This window comes from Muntiacus reevesi, chromosome 4, assembly GCF_963930625.1.
Source record: "Muntiacus reevesi chromosome 4, mMunRee1.1, whole genome shotgun sequence".
Lineage (NCBI taxonomy): Eukaryota > Metazoa > Chordata > Mammalia > Artiodactyla > Cervidae > Muntiacus > Muntiacus reevesi.
This window is the reverse complement of record NC_089252.1, coordinates 23,423,024-23,435,237: the sequence shown is the minus strand read 5'-3', so window position 1 is coordinate 23,435,237 and position 12,214 is coordinate 23,423,024. Positions and strand designations below refer to the sequence as shown.

General features: G+C 38.3%; 1 protein-coding gene and 1 non-coding gene across 2 annotated transcripts in view; one reads left to right on the top strand and one right to left on the bottom strand.

The window, feature by feature from the left end:
* KLHL14 (kelch like family member 14) overlaps positions 1-12,214 on the bottom strand; it is a 107,771-nt gene that overhangs the window by 40,112 nt on the left and 55,445 nt on the right. The gene's annotated exons all lie outside the window — the stretch shown is intronic.
* Positions 5,942-6,013, top strand: TRNAC-GCA (transfer RNA cysteine (anticodon GCA)). Its single transcript has one exon. It is a non-coding gene; the product is annotated as a tRNA-Cys (tRNA).

Below are 12,214 nucleotides of genomic sequence, written 5' to 3'. Positions count from 1 at the left end.
CTCAATGCCAGCCCCCATAAGCCAGTTGTTGTACTGTACTATCGTACTTTTCAAGGCACTGCACTGTAAGATTAAAAATGTTTTATTTTGGGGATTCGTTTTTTATGTATCATTTGTGTGAAAGGTAAGTATTATAAACTTATACAGACAGACTTAAACTTGTACAGTACTATACAGACAACTGTGTTAGTTGGGTACTTAGGCTAATAGGTACCCACCTTATGAATGCGCTCTTGGTACAGAACTTGTTCGTATATAGTGGACTTACTGTAATTAAAAAAAAAATAGCCATCATCTTAAAGATCATAAATGCAACAAAAGAGATAAAGGTCTAGAGGGAGAAAAAAAGAAGAGTATAAGCATCTTCAAGTGTCAACCCAGAAAAGGTAAAACATAACCATGTGTAAAGGCTAAGAGTTGAAGACCAAGAAAAAGGGAGATATCAAGGGAGGGAAAAAAAGACTGTTAACTGAAACATGATCATGGGTGTAAGTATTATTTGTGGACAGGGAATAAGCAAGAACATTTTTTATAATTACATATATAAGAAGGAAGGGGAAGAAAAGAGAGAGAGTAGTCCTCATAACTAAAAAATTAGTTATTACTGTAAACAAGAGTATCTTTCAAACATCCAATTCAATGTGGCTTCTACTTTACTTTAAGTTGATAAAATGGGGAGCAGCATTATACCTCTTTGGCAGAATGATAACTAGAAGCATCGTCACTCTACAAAGTATGAACCACAATTTAGTTCTTACTTTCTAATAAAATAGCTAATGAATCGTCATCATCCCTCAGGAAAAGCATCTGAGCATCTAGGGCTAGTGGTGAGGCCTACAGCCATTAAGCCTTTCTCTTTTCCACTACCCCCAGCTGTCAAGTCCTTGCTTCCCTCCTGACTCAGCTTAGATACCAATACTTGCCTTTTGATAATTTCCTGGCACACACACACTCAACTCTCTTGTTCCTTTCTCCAATCTTCATACTTGTGTAGAAAAACCAAATCTTGGTTATATCCAGCCCCACACACCTCCAGCATGTGGCTGGAGATATATTTATGCCATCATTTAAAATTCACGTTATTGTTGCCTGTAAGTCCTACTGTGTTCCCCTACACCATTTATTATCAAACTAAGGTCTAGGGGCCAAACTGGGCCCACCACTAGTTTTGGTAAACAAAGTTTTATAGAAACACAGCCATAGCCATCAGTTAATATATTGTCTGTTGCTGCTTTCTTGTTACTATGGTAGAGTTAAAGAACTGCAACAGATACCTAATGGCCTGCAAAGGATGAAATATTTATAACCTTGCCCTTTTTTAAACTTTTCTGACCTTTGTCCTAAAGGATTATTTTGTAGCTTGTTCTCTCTCAACTTTCTAACATCTGCTCCCTGATTTACTTTTAGCTGATAACATTGCTTTCTATTTCACTGAGAAAATGGAAGCATTTAGAAAAGAACTCCCACAGGCTTCCAGCATCTTACCTACCAAATTACCTGCATCAGTATTATCTATACGCTACCTTTCCTTTTGCTTCCTTTTGTTATTAAGGATGGATGGACCATCCACACTCATTTCTAAAGTCAAGCTCTGCATTTGCGTCCCATTCCCTCTCAACTATTCAAGGATATCTTCTGAGCAATTTTATCATGTCTTGTGTCTTTCATTGCCCTCCCTCCACCCTTGACTCCCATCCCCCGCTCTTTATCAGCTCTCTCCTACCAGCAGAGAAACAAGTGCTGCTTTGCCTCCTTAAAAAACAGTCTTGGGTCAATATCCTTGTCTTCCACCCTATCACATTTCTCTGTTTTCCTTTATATAAATGATTCTTGAAAGAGTTGCCTTTACTGAAGGTTTCCAATTTTTTCCCCTTCCATCTTCACTTGAGCTTTTTCAATGAGGCTTTTATGAATAGCTTCATCATTTCACTGAAGCAGCTGTTGTTAAAGTCCATGTTGATCAGTGAAATGTCATTTCCCATTGCTCGTCTCATGAGATCTAGCCGCATCACTTTACATCAACCACTCTCTCCTATACATGTGTCCTTCTGAGAGACCATTCTCTCTGGATCCTCCTTCGGCCTGAGTGGCTGCTTTCTAGTCTGACTCAAGGCTGGTTGCTGCTCATCAACTCAATCTGTTGACGTTGACCTGTCCCAAGAGCATGACCCTGAAATCTCTTCTCATGTCCATCCACCTCACTGTTTTGGTGATCTTTCAGCCACATCCACCTCACTGTCTTAGTGATCTTTTAGCCACATGATTTTATTCACGCCAATACAGCTCCACTTGGGTACCAAATGTGCTCTCAAACTTAACATGCCTCCAAACAAACCCCTGACTTTCCGCTCCAAATGTTTCCATCTAAGTCAGTGTCAATTCTATCTTTCTACTTGCTCAGGATAAAAACTTCAGAGGCATCCTTGATGCTTTTCTTTCTCTTGTAATATGCTTGGTAAAAATAAATTATTCATTTCTCAAGGGATAAAAGGTATCCTTTGAGACTTTGTCTTCTCTCACAAACACATAAAAATGGTATGCATATGATATATCTGCTTTTCTAATCTACTCCTGTCACCTTAAAAGTATGGTATTTTCATTAAGAAAAATGTAGATTTTTCCTTAGTAGTTTTTAATAGTGGTATGCTATATATATATATATATATATATATGTATCTATATGTATGGGTAAACTAAAGTATGGATAAACTAAAACTCACTCAACATCCCCTGTCAAACACCTGAGTTTGGTTCTTATTAATTGCTCTTATAAACAACACTGATATGAATATCTTTGACTGTGATATGTGAATGATTATTTCTTCAAACTCAATAAAAGGTTTCTAATGTCAAATAGGTAAAAAAAAAAAAAAAACAAAACAACAAATCCTAGAAGTAGCGTTGCTGAAGTCAGGACCATTCTGTTTCTTTAAAGTTTATCTTTATCTTGTAATTTATATATAACTGTATAAAAATAAAGAAATACATTTTCTGGATTTCTAGATGAGCATGATGTACTAAGATATAGTGATGAAAATAACCCAACAAACTGTGGATGATTTAATAATGTTCTTTCACTGACTACATTTGAATTGCAGTTGTGAATCCAGTGCAGGTAGAAGACGTTATATATTTGATTTCTAGAAAATGTGCCTTGTGGCTGTGGATTCAAGGTCCTTGTGGTAGCTCCGTGGCTCCCTAGGAGTTCATAGACTGGCAAACCCAGCTTTGGTTAGTGATTTAGAGAAGCAATTCTCTTAGTATATGATCATAAATGGAACCTATTTCCTCTCCCATCCAAGTTGCTCACTTCTTGACATAACAAACTGTTACAGTAGGAATATTAATTCTGGTACTAAGCAGGCAAGTAAAAAGAGTTCTCATTAAAGCAGAGTAATTATACATACGTAGTCAGAATAAAGTAGGATTTTAACTGAGGGCTGTTTAAATTAACTTCCTCGATCGAATCTTTTTATGTGCTGGGAGGGTTTCCCTCTGGAATTCATGGCAATCGCTTTAGCATTCCTCAGGCATTTGAAGAAATGTGGAAGGAGTAAGTCTGTGGACTGCCATGGCGGCAAACGCCCACTGCCGCCCTCTGCTCAAACCCTTCTTGCGCTGTTGCAGTTTTGAACTCAACCATTAGATGGTGTACACTGTTCTCTGCTGGCCCCCCAGAAAAAGCATCAAGAACTCTGCTCAAATATGGGGCTCTAAGTAAAGCCAACAAAAACAAAGGGAAAACCAACATCAGTACAACAAGATTTGGGGGATGTCTTTAAAACTCCGGTGTCCTTTTTTTTTTTGCCACCCCCCCCAAGCAGGCCATGCTGAGTTAAAGAATAATATCGGTGTTATTTTCTTTACTCCATTTCTCCTAAGTAATTCCAAATATCTGAACTGGACAAAATCTATCCCTGATTCTCTAGCTATTTGTGGAAACCTCCTTTTGAACTTCATACTTCAGTGCTGAAGGCAATCTAAATAGTTTATTTCCTCTTTTAGAAACTCATATGGACCAACACTTAACAGAGACATCCTATACTGTTATTACCAAAGATGGATTTTTTACATAGACCAGATTTTTCAGTAACTTAAAAGATCTACAGGTAAGTCCTATGTGATTTAGGCAGAGATGTAATAAACTAGAGTTTACTGCTGTTTATTTGTCTGTAGGAAAATTTGACCCATGCATCAACATAACTTGCATTTCTATTTATAGTATACACACAATTGGAAAAATGATTTGGCTTCCTTTGCTTTTTAGGGAATAATTCCATACAAGATGCAAACATTTTTAATTGGTAAATTGCTTTAAGAAGCGAACATTTTAAAGAAGCTGAGAGAATAAATAAAATCCTCTTCCTTAAATTTCTGTCAGGCTTGCACAAATACATAGGCATTAACTATTGATGATTTTTTTAGTAGCTTCAATTTATCTTTTATTCTTTAGGGAATTCATCTTGAGTGGTCTTTGAGCTGTGGGTTGGGATCCCAACTCTATTGTACACTGCACGTGCTCATTTGCTCAGCCGTGTCTTAGTCTTTGCGACCCCAGAGCTTCCCTGTTCATGGGATTTTCCAGGCAAGAAACCTGGATTGGGTGGCCATTTCCTTCTCCAAGGAATCTACCTAACCCAGGGACTGAACTCAAATCTCCTGCATCTCTTTCACTGGCAGGCAGATTCTTTACCACTAAGCCACCTGGGAAGCAATGAATTAATCTTAAATACAGTAAGTTGCCTTCAGTTAAGAAAGCAAACATTTTAGTGAAGAAGTTGATGGAATAAAAAAGTTTTACCTTAAAGTATCCCCCCAGATTTTATAAATAACACATGCATTTAAACTATGGATGATCATTTGTAAAAAATTTTTATTGGAGTACAGTTGCTCTACAATGCTGTGATACTTTCTGCTGTATAGCAAAATGAATCAGCCAAACATATATTTATCTCTTCTCTTTTTTTGGATTTCCTTCCTATTTAGGTCACCAAAGAGCACTGAGTAGAATTCCCTGTGCTATACAGTAGGTTCTCATTAGTTATCTATTTTATACATATTAATAGCAGTGTATATATGTTAAGCCCAGTCTTCCAGTTCATCCTATCCCCACTTCCCCTTGGAATCCATGTTTGTTCTCTATATCTGTGTCTCTTGGATGACTCTTTATGGATTAAGTAATTTCAACATATCTTATACTCTTTCTTGTCATATTAACCTGGGTCCCATGAATCATAGGGTCCCTCCTCATCTCAAGTGGAACTTAGCTTTCTGAATCCTTAATAGTCAAAGATGCCTGTAGCAAATCAATATTATCATTCTTTGTGGGGAAATACCATTCAAACCAATTGAGGCCTCTGAGCTGACAAAAACTGCTCCAAGCTCATGTCCACTACCCAATAATGAGGTGAAAAAATGTCCATAGGTGGAACTTCAGTTGGAAAATCTAAAAAGTCAGTGAGATTACAAGGCTTTAATGGTGTTTCTAAAAACAGATCTAATTTTATATTCTCATTTTTTGAATTACATTCACTTGACATTTAGAAGCAATTTTAACATAAATTTTTTTTATTAACTGAGAAACAAGAATTCTTGGGCTCTAATGATAAATGATGACTCTTTTAAAAATACAGTCAACTCTTGATTACTCAGTGATCTGGTTCATATATTATTTTAGTATTATGATTTCTTCTGTTACCTCCTTTAATCCTGCTCTTTGGTTATTTAATTCTTCAAGGAGTAGGTGAAGCCAAAGGACAGTGGTAAATGCAAGTAAATTGATCATGTATCAGCTATGAAATAAACTGATTTGTATGCATGTATGTGTGTTTGTGAGGTAAGGGAACGGGATGATAAGGTTAAAATTTTATAAACTGTCAGGTATGTAGTTTGCTTGAGTTCTAACAATCAAGTTTATCCCTTTACTAGTACAATTTAAACTTCCCGGGTGGCTCAGATGGTAAAGTGTCTGCCTGCAATGCAGGAGACCCAGGTTCGATCCCTGGGTCAGGAAGATACCTTGGAGAAGGAAATGGCAACCCACTCCATTATTCTTGACTGGAAAATCCCATGGACAGAGGAGCCTGGAAGGCTACAGTCCATGGTGTCACAAAGAGTTGGACATGACTGAGTGACTTCACTTTCACTCATACAATTAATATTTAGAAATTGTTTGTTTGTTTTTACATTGTGTTTTTAAAATTAATTTTTATTGGAGTATAGTTGCTTTACAATGTTGTTAGTTTCTGCTGGACAGCAAAGTGACTCAGCTATATGTAGACATACAGCCCCTCTCTTTTTGAATTCTTTCCCATCTAGGTCACCACAGTCCATTGTATTTTGTATCTAGTTTTATATTTTTAATATTTTTTAGATATTGCTTTTGTAGATATGAACCTTTTACACGAAGACTCCTAAAAGCTTTAGGCTAAATTTCTTTTTACGTACATCTTCTTATTCATGCTTCTGTCCTCATTTGCTAGTCTAGGCTGGGCCTGTAAGAGCAAGGCCAACTCGAATTTAAATGAAGGGCCCTCTCTCACCACATTGACTTTCCTAACTAATGATGGTCAGTGTGTTAGACCAGCAGCTCCAAAACCTCTCAGGCAACATGCTGTATATATGGGTCACAGTAAATGAAGTGAAAGCACTAAATATTTTGTTTCTATTCGACCCACTTTTAGTATATAAAAAGTATCATCGGTTCCTATATTGTTGTATTATAGGAAGTCTTAAGGAAAAAATAATAGTATTTTTATTGCTATTTTTTATTTAATGGTACAACAACAGCTTGATGATAGATTTAAGTCATAAATTGAACTGGAAAGAAAAAGTATGGAAGTGACAAGGACAAGTAGAAGAAATTCCTCATGGTTGCCTGAAATTGAGGCTATAGAATTCACATTTCCTGATGGGAGCCAGAGGAAGAATGGTAGAATTAGTCCATGATTCAGACAAAATACTTCAGACAAAACAAAGGGCTGCTATAAGACTCCCAGATGTTCTTCCTTTATCTCCTCTTGAAAAGTTGGTATTCATTCATTCATACCTTCACTCATGTACTCAATAAATATTGATTGATTGATTCTATGCCAGGCATTGGACATACATAATCCTATTTTCAGAGAGTCGAGTTCTCACTAGTTCTCTTTTCATTCCATCACTTGCTTCCCTGGTGGTTCAGATGGTAAAGAATCTGTCTGCAGTACAGGGGACATGAGTTTGATCCTCAGGTCAGGAAGATCCACTGGAGAAGGGAAAGGTTACCTACTCCAGTATTCTTGCCTGGAGAATCCCATGAATAGAAGAGCCTGGTGGGTTAGAGTCCATGGGGTCCCAAAGAGTCAGACATGACTAAGCTGCTAACACTTCCACGTTTTTCACCTTCTTCTTCCTTTCGGATCTCAATTTGCTTACAAGCTGACTTTAGAATTTGTACTTCTAGCCATTTCTCCTCTGTCATATGGACCAATATTTTCCAGTCCTTACTGGATAACTTCCCTTAAGTCTCTCCTAGTCTTTAATTCTTCCTTCTTTCATTGATACATTCACCAAATATTCATTGAGCACCTACAATGTGCCAGGCACAAAGCTGAATATGATGAATATAGACACTACAACTCAATGTTTAAGACTAAACTTATCCCCTCCTTCTCTAAGCTTGCTCTTCTTAGCTTCTTCTTTTGAGCAAAAAAGCATTATCTCAGTTTAGCCAATCAAGCCAGACTGTCTCTTACCTCCTACTGTCCATCACGACAGATGAAGTTTAAATTCTACTTATGAAATGAGTTTTAATTTTGCCATTCTTTCATTGTTTTCATAGCTGTTGCAGTAAATCAGGCTCTAATTATCCCCTGCCTGGGTTATGTAATAAATGGTTACCCTGTCTCCAGTCTTTCCTTTTCTAATTCACCCTAAATTAACTTTTAAAACACAGATTTAATTATGTTATTTCCCTGCTCAAAGATTTTTGGTGACTCCCCACTGACTACAGAATAAGATCTAAATGGTTTTCACCTGACCCTTTATGCTGGCTCTCAACCCACTTTTCAGCGATTCCCAACTCTGTCATTTCCTAAGTTTAAAATTTTTGTTACATTCTGCTTTTGTTATGCTGTCCTCTCTCTGCCTGGGATAATAACTCATCATATTTGTGTGTCATTTTCCAGTTTACAAGGGACTTTTCCCCAAGCACCTTCCATTAGGTAGGCAGGATCATGTCCCAGAACTAAAACCAAAAGAGCCGGGGCTCTGAAGATGTAAATAATTTGATGAGGGTCTCATGATTAGCAAGAGATCCCAGATACTAAACATCAAGGGGATCCAGCACCAAAAAACAAACTATATTGAGATGCAGCACTTTTACTGAATAAAATGAATTTGATACCTAGGTTGCCCTTGGTATTTGGTGTCATAATTTTTATCTAAGAGCTTCGTTTACACAGAAAGCCAGTTCTTCCTTTCTTTCTTTGGCTGCTTTGGGTCTTAGTTGTGGTACAAGGGCTCAGCAGTTGTGTTCAGGCTTAGTTGCTCCGGGGCGTGTAAAATCTCCTTGGACCAGGGATCGAACCCATGTCCCCTGCAACAGCAGGTAGATTCTTATCCACTGGATCACCAAGGAAGTCCCAGAAAGTAAATTCTTAAATGCCATATATCTTTGGATTTATTATACTCTGACAGAGTTTAAAAACAATTTCAACTATAATTTTATAGTCACTATGGTAAAGCTCCATCCTATTTTCATTCTTTGTGTATCTTTATAGTGATATAAATAAACTCACAAGATTGGTACAGCCTAGCTTTCACGAACATTTTGTAAAAATAGCACCTGCTAGTTTCATCAAAATGTATAACATACTGCGCTACAATCTGATGGGGTTGCAGAGTCAGACATGACTGAGAAAGTACCTATTTTGTGTCACTATGGTAGTCCCTTAATGAACAGTCCATACAAAAGAATACACTTTAAAAGCTTGCCACAATTTTTGCATGTGAACTAGAAGATATGAGTCTAACCCAGAAGTCCACTCTTCAAAGACCTGAATGAATTGGAATTTCTCTCATCATTAACAATGATAAGTACCTTGAAGCCTCACTGTATAACATTTTATGTATATCTCAAATAGCTTGAAGTGACTTCTATTCAAATTGATCACTGTAGGAATAAGATGTAAAGGTAAACTGGCTTTGCTGACTGTCTGTTTATTGATTTCCAGGGTTCCTTAAGCTGCTATTGTAGTTTAGGTACCACTCAGTCATTTCTTCAATAATTATTACATGTACTTGACACAGTGGCTATAAAGGTACATAAGGGACAGATGCTTTCAGTCTAGGAAGATAGACTAGATAGGTATTTATTTTTGTTTCATAATTGTACCTTTTCATTTTGTATAAAATACGTTAATACAAATAATTCTTTTAAAAGTGCAATATATTTTACTTTTATAGATATTATTGATTTTGCTGCTTTTAGAAGAAGCTTCACATTAAAATAAGTATATTTGGAAAATGTCAGAAAACAGGAAATACAGACATACACACACCCCTATAGCTTAGTCTTATGACTGGATTTTCTCTTCTTTTTTTCAAAGTTTATTTTATTTTACATTGGAGTATATAGTTGATTTACAATGTTATATGAGTTTCAGATATACAGCAAACTGTACATTTATACATGTACATATATCTATTCTTTTTAAAATTCATTTCCCATTTAGGTTATTATAGAATATTGAGGAGAGTTTCCTGTACTGTACAGTAGGTCTTTGTTGATCATCTATTTTATATACATGTAGTAGTGTGTATATGTTATCCTAAACTCCTAATTTAACCCCCCCACTTCAGAAAGCAGACATTTAAGCAATTATAACACAAACAAAAAGCTTTCAGAAGGTAGGTTTGGGCAGTGAACTGTGACAACACAGAGGAGAAAACAATTACTTGTTAGAGGGGGGTCAAGAGTTACCTTGGCACTTGGTCAGAAGGACATTTATGGCCATGTGGGTGTAACACCATGTGCTCTTGTAGTAATCTTTGTTGTTCAGTTGCTCAGTCATGTCTGACTCTTTGTGACTCCATGGACTGCAGCACGCCAGGATTCCCTGTCCTGCGCCACTTCCTCAAGCTTGCTTAAACTCATGTCCATTGAGACAACGATGCCATCCAACCATCTCATCCTCTGTCGCCCCCTTCCCCTCTTGCCCTCATGGTCTTTTCCAGTGAGTTGTCTCTTCACATCAGGTGACCAAAGTATTACCTAATTTTATCTTGACCTAGTACATTATATAGAACTGATTCCTGTATGTTTCCTGTGAAAACTGTGATGAACTTAACAAGGGCGATGTCCTATTTGTATCCTAAATTCCAAGCACAAAGCTCAAAACAGAGGAAGTGTTGCATAAAGTGAAGTGAAAGTGAAAGTCGCTCAGTCGTGTCCGACTCTTTGCAACCCCATGGGCTATACAGTCCATGAAATTTTCCAGGCCAGAATACTGGAGTGGGTAGCTTTTCCCTTCTCCAGGGCATCTTCCCAACCCAGGGATTGGATTGGGTTGATTTAACCCAGGGATCAAATCAAGGTCTCTCACATTGCAGGCAGATTCTTTACCAGCTGAGCCACAAGGGAAGCCCAAGTGTTGCATAACTTACATGGAATTAGAACCAAGAGCATTCTGTGCAGAAGAAAGAGTATCAGCAATTGCCCAGTGTCAGAAGGGCTGCATCTCAGGGATCTGAGTGTAGTTTGGAGAAGTTGGAGGAAAGGAAAGGGATGGGAGAACGAGCACATAGAGAATCCAAGGAGGCAGGCTTCAAAAGCCGTGCTGGGTTGAAGCTCACCTTCGGGGAAGCTTGTTTTGGGAATTTGCTGAAGGTTTTGTGCTAGTGATCCACAATGTGAATGGAGATTAAGAAAAGGATTAAAGTGGATGCAGAAGATAAAAGTGACAACACACTGGTAAGATGAAGAAGGGATTGAACGAGTGGGACATGTCAGGGATGACACTTAGGTTCCCAGGTTGGGGAGATGCGGATGTCATTCACTGCGACAGAGAACAAGAAGACAATGGGTGTGAAGGCAAGATAACAATTTTGAGTCTAAGTGGAGATGTTCAGGGAGCACTTGGAAATACAGTAATCAGTTGCAATAGAGAAGTCTGGGAAAGGAATGCAGATTAGGGTTAGGGATAGGGTCAAGGTCGGGGTTAATGGTCCACCATGAGCTGTTACGGATGCCATGCTGCAGGAAAAGTGTTCAGGATAAGAAGAGGGCTCAGGGTGATAGTCTGGCAAACACAAGTGCTTACAGAGTACCTGGAAAAAGCGGCATTTAGGATTACCTGAGAAAGCACATTTTTTGCAGTTATATTTTTGGAGTCAGGAGATGACTTAACCAGATGGATCAGTTTTCATTTGAGATGAAGGACATATTAGAGGCACTAGAAAAATGGTACCGATGAACCTATTTGCAGGGCAGGGAGAGGGACGAAGACATAGAGAGCTGATATGTGGATGCAGAGGGGAGGGGGACAGGGGGATGAATTGGGAGGTTGGCGCTGACACATATACACTACAATGTGTTAACTAGATAGCTGGTGGGAAGCTGCTATCCAGCACAGAGTGTTCAGCTCGGGGCTCAGTGATGCCCTAGAGGGATGGGATTGGGGGATGGCAGGGAGGTCAAAGAGAGAGGGGATACATGGACACACATAGCTGATTCACTTTGTTGTATAGCAGAAACGAACACATCATTGTCAAGCAGTTATACCCAATCAATAATACAAAATGAAGTACTAGAAGTACAGAATGGATGCTCTCTGGACCAGAAGTCATTAAGAAATAAACTCTCTGAATTCCCCATGATTTCAAGACCATGCCCACTAAGCTTCCTCATGTATGGACAATGTTAATAATGGTCATGACTGTTCTCTCCCTCAAGTTCTTCCTCTTCTCCTGGCTTGCAAGCACGTGTATTTAAAGTCCATCCCTTCACATTAGTCTTACTGAATGGAAACCTGGGAGAATGGTGAGATGGAAAAGTGGCAAGAGGAGAAATGCACTCGTGGAGAACAAAGCATGTTCTCTGCAGAGAAGGCTCTTTACTCCCAAGCGCAGCCAAGTGTGTTGGTTCTCTGAGGCTGGCAATTTCTGAGCCACTCTAACAACGACACCCTCCATTCCATGGCTCTGGACACTCAGATGACATGGGGAGGCAGGG